This window comes from Podarcis raffonei, chromosome 3 (assembly GCF_027172205.1).
Source record: "Podarcis raffonei isolate rPodRaf1 chromosome 3, rPodRaf1.pri, whole genome shotgun sequence".
In the NCBI taxonomy this organism is placed as follows: Eukaryota; Metazoa; Chordata; class Lepidosauria; order Squamata; family Lacertidae; genus Podarcis; species Podarcis raffonei.
In genome coordinates, this window is record NC_070604.1 from 1,182,570 (window position 1) to 1,192,025 (window position 9,456).

The 9,456-nt window shown below is 42.7% G+C and overlaps 1 long non-coding RNA gene across 1 annotated transcript in view; it reads right to left on the bottom strand.

Annotated features, from left to right (window-relative positions):
- LOC128409836 (uncharacterized) overlaps positions 1-8,603 on the bottom strand; it is a 38,668-nt gene extending 30,065 nt beyond the window's left edge. The window contains exon 1 of the long non-coding RNA XR_008329319.1: positions 8,441-8,603. This is a non-coding gene — a long non-coding RNA (uncharacterized LOC128409836). The remainder of the gene's footprint in view (positions 1-8,440) is intronic.
- Positions 8,604-9,456: the final 853 nt, after the last annotated feature.

Consider the following 9,456-nt stretch of genomic DNA (forward strand, 5'->3'; position numbering starts at 1 on the left):
TGTGATCTCTGATAATCTTCATAAGCGGGTTAAAAACAAACATCTCCTGTGTGGGTTTTACACTCTCCAAGAGTCATATCACATAAAGGACAGACGCCATTTCCACACCTCCGTTAAGAACATTCCCACAGTCTGTCCATTGATTTCCACAGGCTTGCCAATCTATATCTCAGAGGGCCCTGCCAGGTCAAGATAACGTTCCGATAACCATACATTCACATTCCGATGACCCTGGTCCTCCTCCCCCTCGTCCTCCTATAGGCAAGCCTGTCTTCACGAAACTCCATTTATAACTGCGTCATAAAACTTTCCTTCCATTCCCCCATGTTTCCACCAGTCCTCTCTTTAATCAGTAATTCATTTCCACACAATTCTTGGTCTCCTGCTTGTGATTAATAATAGCAACGATTCTTCTCTCTGGAGGGGAGGGTTATTGGTACTCACATAAGGCAAAAAAAAAGTTTTTTCCTCCCCCCCTTTCCGTTTCACTCCAACATACCAATCTTTTAATGATGATTCTTCACTTGATTTATTGTCCCGCCCGTCACTCCGCTCACAGAGATCCCATTAATCAGCAGTCTTTACTCCCGATCTTCACTTGATGTATGTGCATTAGCTTCTTTCCAATTATATATTTCCAATTATATATTACGAGCTAATGCGAACCAGTGCGCGATTAGAGACAGCGTCAGGGAGATCCGACCTCACTCGAGGGCTTCGTGCCAAGTGTCCACACCCCCTTCTTTCGAATCCGGGGGTGAATTATGGACACAGCTGGCAAGGCAGTCCCCCCCAATCCCTTGGGGGGGGGCAAGGGAGGCTACATACTCCCATAGCAGCCTCTTAATTACCTTGTGTGGGTCGGAGAGATGTTATTGTCGGCCATCTTCCAATGCGCCCCCTGGTGGCCCCCAAGCTACAAACAACGTCACGTCAGGAACACGGCAGCGGGCAGCTCCTCCTCCTCCTGCCCCCCCCGCTTCCGGGGCCTGCTTCTCCCCTTTCCCCTCCGCAGCAGCAGGAGGAGAAGGAACCAGCCACTGAGGCCACGCTGCCACAGCATTCCTAGGATTTCCACAACTTTCCACAGATAGTTATAAAAATAAAAAAGTACTTTATATGTAGTATATAATCACAAAGCTAAGCTAGTAGGTAAATAATTAGATCACAGAAAAGAAATATGAATGAGCAAAGGAATGACAACTGTTGCCAAAATTGCACAGTACACAAAAATGATTTGGAAACTTACAGACTATGAAAAAACTATATTGGCTTTGGAAATGAAAGATAGGCAGCATAACTCTATGCATACCCACTGAGCAGTAAATCCTGCTGTGTTGAGTGAGGCTTCCTCCCAGGTAACTGGGCTACAGCTGTGGGGCTAATGTGGGTTGTGCAAGTGACACGGCCCAAGGAGCAATGCTTCAAAGTGATTCCAATTTTGTTCCAGCTTTTGCATTTGTTCTGAAATTACTGAAGGTGCATAATGGGACTCTCCCCTGCACATATTCCCTTCCAGGCTCTCTGTCCCATACAAACGTTCCATTTCAGAAGTTTGATTTGTACTTTTGAAAAATTGTTATTTATGAAACCTGTCAAATGAGTCTGATGAGAAATCTGTTTGACAAATGTCTTCCAGCTAAACAGGGATTAAAAAACCGAAAAACTTTCTTCATTGAGGGAAATAGGTGTTCAAAGATTGGTGGCTGTTTATATGTTTGCTTGCATGGAGATCAGAAATAGGAAAGAAACCTCTTTACTTGGACATTATTACTTTAACTCTTATGCAACTTCTTGTTCTATGTGCCTATTTTATAGTTTTGTTTTCCATCTTTTAATTTTTTTCTGTTGTTCTAATTGTTCTCTTTGTTTTATATGTATTATAAAATGAATTAATAACGATAATAAACTTTACCAAAAAGAAAAGAAAAGAGAAATAGGAAAAAACCTACCAATTCTACAAGCTGATGAATGTCTATATGTATTTGGTGTTTGACAGTACAATTTCTGGTTGAAGTCTGTACTGATTGGCTTACTCTGTCTTTAATCATTTAAATAATTTCCTTAAGCGTTCGCAGAGTGGTGCAGAACACAAATTTCATGGCTTTGTATTTATCCCCCAGTGAATTGGTCAATGCTCATATTAAAGAAGAAGAATATTACAGTTTTGTTTTAAGAAAAATATGGAGGCAGCAACACAGAGGAGTGAGGTTCTTTTCTGTCTCCAGTTCCACATAACATCTATATAAAATCATGTGGTATAATCATCAGATGGAGGCACTTTTGGCGGGAGCTTCTCATGTCTGGGAACTGGGGGTTCCTGGTAATGTTGCGCTCCTCCTGCACAAATAGGATCTTAATCTGGGGTGACTCCTGGGTAGAGTTTTGCCATTTGAGGTCTGGGTGGCTTTGACCTCTAGGAGGGCCTATTTTCAGCGCCATCTGCTTGGCTGGCTGTGGGTGTTCCTGGAGGAAGATAGCTTTGCCAGCGTGTTGCAGGCCCTTGTCAACTCCCATGTAGATTCTTCTGGTCTCCCTTTGAAGAAGGTCTGGAAACTGCAAGTACATCATGCACATTTCAGAACTGGTGGAAATGGCAGGGATGGAATGGACAACATTTTTACAGAGCCATGGCCAGCGCGCCGCCACGCCGAGGAGAAGGAGGAGAGGGACACCTGGCCATTCGGAGCCCCGGGCGCGGAGGGGGAGAGGAGAAGCCCTGACCCTGCTGCCGTCGCCATTGTGCCCCAGCCGCTGAGGGAAAGGAGGAGAGTCTTCAGCCCCTCTACTAAATTTCTATTACTACCTTTTAAAAAAATACATCCATATATTACTTAAAACACACTCTCCACCCCCCAAAAAGGGGGGGGGACCTTTTTTGTTGTAGTTGTCCTCTTTTCTTCCAATCTTCTTTTATTTTTACAGAGGCACAAGACTGTTGTAGGCTCACATTTTATTTTCTACTTTGTTGTATTTGTGTAACTGTCATAAACATTGTTTATGAGATCATTGTTATGTTATACTAAAAACAATGAAGTGCTTATGTATCAATAAATGGTTAAGAATCTGAAAATCAGCGAGAGATATTTAAAGCAGCTAGCTGAAGTAACTGTCATTCATAGTTTCCCTTACAATGAGGTCAAGCTACAGTGCAGACCTAGTTCAGGATTTATTTATTGCTTGTGTGTCTCATCTCTATTATACTTGTGTGTGCTGATGTATAACAGAAGCTGACTTGATCTTATTAATTGGTATGACCTTTCATTTCCTGAATGAGAAGAACATTTAGGAAGTGACTAATGAATCATGAGGCTTTGAAAAACTAGGGTGCTAAGGGAGGCATGGATTCTGCATGAAAGGTCACTTCAAAAGCTCTCCACTCAACTGAAACAATCCCTCACGTTGGTCATTCCAGCCCCCTGCCCAGGCTTTGGAAACAGGCTCAGCTTGTCTTGGAGCTCATGTTATAAGACACCGGAGAGAGCGAAGGGGCCTTCATGTCCCTTGTGCCCAAGAATATTGTGGCAATGGAAGGATGGTGCCATCTCTGACCCATAAATGTGCTCTCAAAACTGGTTCACTCTTCAAAACTTTAAACACTGCTTAATGTTTTGTCTAAACTGGCACTGGAACGAGAGAGTTAAAAATTATTGATGAAGCTTATCAAGCACTGCATCAAAACTTCGCAGGCTTGACTCCCTGCTGTTTCCATGTGTGAAGTAGGCGGCTCGGTCCCAGCTCCTGTCAACCTAGCAGTTTGAAAGCACGCCAAAAAGTGCAAGTAGATTAATAGGTACCACTCTGGGGGGAAGGTAAATGGCGTTTCCGTGCGCTGCTCTGGTTTCGGTGTTCTCTTGTGCCAGAAGTGGCTTAGTCATGCTGGCCACATGATCTGGAAAAACTGTCTATGGACAAACGCCAGCTCCCTCGGCCTGTAAAGCGAGGTGAGTGCCGTAACCCCAGAGTTGTCTGTGACTGGACTTAACTGTCAGGGGTCCTTTACCTTTACCTTTTTTTACCATAATGATATAATAATGTTTTGTGATGATGCAGCAGAACCAATTCGTTTGGTAAACCTCTTGCCCCATGCTTGTTCTGGGTTTTCCAGTTTCTAGTCATCCCATTCCTCAGTTGTAGTTGGTCTCTGCTTCCAGTTATGACCGATTACCATGGTAGTTGCTGTAGTAAATCTCTTTCTTCTTCCTCCTCCAAAAGGGCGGGTTTTGATTCTCTGCAGGGGTCATTCTGTAGATCTCTGAATTGAAGCTTTGTCAATGCAGCAGAGGTCAGGGAGTGAGGGAAGGTGTGCCATATTCTGTTAAGAGGAACCTATAGCTGCTGTTGCTCTAAGAGTGATTGCTCTAAGAGTAGTGCAGTTTTTGTATTGATTTTGGCATTAATGCATTTTGTGGGAGTTCTGCGTCTGCTACTAATCAGTTTTTGTGTAAGTTTATTTTGCCCTATTGAGTGCATGTTGTGGGAGACTTGCTGTCAATATGTTTTCACATTTCTCTGCTCCATGGATTTTAGTTACCTTGTTTCCAAGGTCATGCCTTTATAAGAAGCTTCCATTTGCACATGTAGTAAATTGCTGCCCTGCTTTGATATTATCTGCTAAACTTGCTTACAGTAATTGCTTGTAAAGGTGACCCAGAGACATCTTTCACACTAATGGGGGAAGAACTAAAGTCTCAAATCAAAGTAAATCAACAGTGCAAGAACTTTTAAAATGTAATCCTTTGGGCTACATGTATTTATTGCACCTGTTATCCTTAAAAAAGACATTCAAATAATTCTCAACTATGTCCTTCCTTTATGCCATCGCCTTCTTTAAATATGAACAATATTTAGTTGTAGCTTACAGTAAATGATTATTATAATATCATGTTTGTTTATATCCTGCCTTTTTCCCCTAAGAGAGACTCAAGGTAGCTTACACCTTAAAAGAGGAACAGCTAAAACTACTGTGTGTGTGTGTGTGTGTGTGTGTGTGTGTGTGTGTGTGCATGAATGCAATCATTTAAACAATTAAACATTAGTTGACTATAATGCAAACATATATTTACAGTGAAAACATCAGAGCACCAGTCCATCCCTTAAAGCAGTCAGTTCTCGAAACCCTCTTGGAACAAGAAGGTCTTCACTTGCTGGCAGAAGGACAGCAAGGAGGGAGCCAATCTGGCTTCTCTGGGGAGGAAGTTCCAGAGTCTAGGAGCAGCCACCACCGAGAAGGCCCTCTCCTGCACCCCTTTACACATTTCAGCAATAAAAAGGCTTAGGTATTATTACTGCTGCTACTACTACTACTACTATTTATTAAATTTGTATACTGCTGTTTATCTGCAGATCTCAGGGCAGTTCACAACATAGCTAAGGAAACGTAATTTGATCAATATCTCAGATGTAATAGTGGAACAAGGCTGGATACCTGTGTATTGCAGGATGAAGCCTGGGACAATAATAGCAAATAACTGGGTGAAAGATTGTCACCAGGAAACTGATGGCAGGTTTGAGAATAATTGGAAAGAGACAGCCCCAAGTTGGATGGAGATAGGAAAAGGGGACGTTTGGGAAGATGCAAGCGGCAGAGAGATGGGAAAGGTTTGGGATGGAGGAACAAAGTAAGAGCAGGAGACAAGGAAGAAATACCTAGTCTTAGACACGTGAGAAACTTTGGATATGTTGAAACAAAATAAAAAAATTCCTTCCAGTAGCTCCTTAGAGACCAGCTAAGTTTGTTATTGGTATGAGCTTTCGTGTACATGCACACTTCTTCAGATATGTTGTTCATTTTTTTGTAATTTCTCCCTTATTCTAAACTCTGTTATTGTTACAGATTAAGTATTATTTCAAATCATCTGCACACACACACACACACACACACACACACACACACCCCTCCAGGCTTGCTGTGCTTTTCCTAAGACTGGGCTGCAAGTCTGCCTCCTCTGTCCTCCTCTGTCCTTGTGCAGCTAATGATGTGTCTCAGCTGCCAGGAAAGAAGGATAGAGGTGCCTTCTGCCTGTGCAGCACAACATTTTGGTGCACTCACTACTGCTTTTGTCAACAGTGGAAAATATCTCCAATATCATCTGCTTCATTGGAGGGAAGATGAATTATAACACTGCTTGCTCCCTCAGCACCGTTTTTGTTCCCAGTTTTCCTCAAAGTTACTTCATCATTCATACACAGTGAATTAGCCCTCAATTGATTTCTGTCATCTATTGCAAACTAGACATTGATGCAGGATTGATTCCCTGCCTGTCCCTCTGTATGTAGCTGAGTGATCTTTAGATTACTGTGATATTCCCTTTGCAGGTAGTGTTTGCCAACTCATGGTGTGCCCACGGATCTCCAGTGCATTCCAGAAACCGGCTTACTAAGTGTCAAACCTCCTTGCACCAGTGGGAAAATGGGTTTAAACTGCACACACCTGTTGTCCTGACAAGGCAATCTGGCTTTGTAATTCTTAGACATAACTGTCTACCAGAGTTATACAAAGGAATCCTGAGCAAAAAGGGGGAAATGTACAATGCAGTCTTACTGTTTGCAGGTCTAGGCCCCAGACCTGCCCCAGCAGTCAAAGACAGGTTGATGACAGGTTGATGGCACCAGGGGCCCAATCCAGCTGGTCCTCTGCCAGACAAGGCCAACCAGACAAGGAATGCAATCTGTTTTGATTTGTTTCACATCCCAAGTAAATAAGGCTAATAATAAAACTGGGCGCAAGTAGCTACTTGATGATGGGTTATGAATAATGGTAGCAACACTGTAAAAATCAGAAATAGATATGGGGACATAATGATATCCATTATTGTAAGAGCTGATCACACCACTGACAATAACGTTATTTTTGCAAATCAGCATACCAGGCTGAGATCATATAAATTTAACAAAATGTCAAGTGCTACAGACCAAGTTTGAAGGTGAGCAGGTTCATAAAAGGTAACTCTATCCCTACCTAACATGTAACTAAGTGTCTTACTTGGTTCTGAATTGCTGTCACAATTTCTAGTAACTTCCTCACCCCTTTTACTGGGTGTGTGTGTGCATGTGTGGCCAAACAGGAACCAAAAATGGATGCTTAGAACTCCTGGGTGCTGAATTTTGCTGTAATCTGCCCAATTGCTCAACATTTATTAAAAACTCTTCCTCCCTCTGCCTAAGGGAATGTTCACAGCCAGGGCTGTAGCTAGGGGGTGGCAAGGTGGGCCCCCTGCAGGGGTGCAGGCGATGTCCCCCCCCCCGCAAAAGCGGCTAAAAATATGTCCATAACTATAAATATCAATTATTGCCTCATAATAAATGGTTTTAAATAGAGGGTGAATTGAATGGGTGGAAAGGAGGGGGTTGGAGGAGAGGTGGAAAGAACAGCTAATTTGTCCGTGGCTGGGGGCACAATCTGGACATTTCTGCCAGGGGTGCAAGATCACCCGGCTGCGGCTCTGTCCACAGCAGTGTTTCACTCAAAACAGGGAAGCTCAGCTCAATTCTTTAGGCCAAAAGGGAAATGGACATGTGAAGTTCCAACAAGTGGAAAAAGCAATTAAATGCCTACTGTCCCTTCTAAATCAGCAGAAAATGCAGCTGGAAAAGGGGGGGAACCTGGGTGCCATACTCAGTCTGAAGCACAACACACCTCCCCAAAAGCCATGGTCATGGAAACATGGAAGGAATTAATGGCTCCTCTGGAAGCAAAGGTAAATACAGTAACAGAAAAGCTGGAGGGAACTGCTGAAACCACTTTTATAGCCATGGATCTAAGTTTATGTCAAGAACAAAACATTAAAAGGCTGCTTCAGGAAAAGAAAGACCTTAAGTCTAAGCTTGAGGAAGAAGAGAACATGCAAAGAAGGGTTATTTTACATGTGTGTGATATTAAAGACGAGGCAAAAGGAGATATTACAAAATCTATAGTTGTAGCAGGAAACACTCCCCCCATCATTCAGTTTGTACAAACTTCACACACACTCACACTCACACACTACATACGCTACGCTTCTGTTATAAATTCATAGAAAATCAACCATACATCGGATTTGCACTGTTCCACTTTTATTTTACTCCATGAAGGAAGGACTACAAAATGGGGAAGGTTTGATACAGGCCAGCCATAATCCCTTGAACATCCCAGCACATCCACAGGAGCCCTGCCCAGTTCCTTTGCCAACCCTGATGGTCCTAGACAGAAGACAATCAAGATCACAAAGAACTTCCATATGGGAGTGGATTCAGCACAGACTGGAACAAAGGACAATGATCAGATCTTCCCTCAGGGGGCAGGAAACTGCGACTACCTTTTGTCTTCTGAAAATAACTCATGGGGAGGGGGGAGAAGGGAATCAGCCAGGTGACAGGACACTCAGGTTACCACCACAACTCCTCCCTCAACCCCTCCTTTCTGTAATGTATGCATGATGTTTCTGGGGGTGGGCTTGACCTACAGGATGGGAATTTCAAAAGTTTTTATAAGGTCTTGCACACCATTTTTCTGTGTCTTTCCTCTCTCCTGCAAGTGAGGGGAATACCCTGTTGCAACAGTTCAATAAAGGCCAAGCCTACAGGCTGCTGTTTTGCTCCAAGTTATCCGGGTTGGTGTCTTTTTTTTTGTCCAAGGGAGCCCTCGGATTTTTCCAGTAACATAGTCCACTGTAATACTTTCCCTGGAATTGTTCCCAGAAGATTTGGAGAGAATGCATAGACTACTGTCAGTCCGCCTGCAAAATAAAGTCCCCAGGTATTGTTATGTGCTTCCACCATTTTAAAACGAAATACAAGATTTGGAAGGTTATGAGAAATATTGAAGAAATAATATATGACTATCTGGTCATGATCTTGCAAGATTTACCCATGGACTCCTTGAAAAAATGAAGGAAACTGCACCCCATAACACTTAGAATTGCAAGATGCATGAATAATATACTATAGGGCTTTCCCAAAGGAAACACAACACTCTCAGCTACCAACCTCCAGGAAGACAAAGAAATATTAGCAACACTAGAACTGGATTGTCCACCAGTCATTACTGATTTGTTGGAGCAGCAAGACAGTGAACCCCTTGGCGAAGATGCCCAACTCAGGAGCCCAGAGGAAAAGCTACAGCAAACCCAAATGACCATCAAAGAAAAGGACGGGGCAAGGAAGATGCAGCATAAGGCAGAACTATTTAAAAGAGAGAGAAAATGCTCCTTTTCTATAGAAGTGAATGCCGTTGGACTAGAATGATCTGAAAGCATAAATATCTTGAAGGTATCTGGGGTTGGGAAATGAGCTTTAAAAGAAAATGTACACTTTAATGTACCCCATCATTTACTTGTTTAAAATATGTTTGATTTTTATACACATGGCTTACTCTGTTGGAGTGCCACTACTATAGAAAGACAACACTTACCATGCTGTATGTTTTCTTTCTTTCTTTTTTTTAAAGAATGGCAAACTGCCACATGCAGCGCCTTA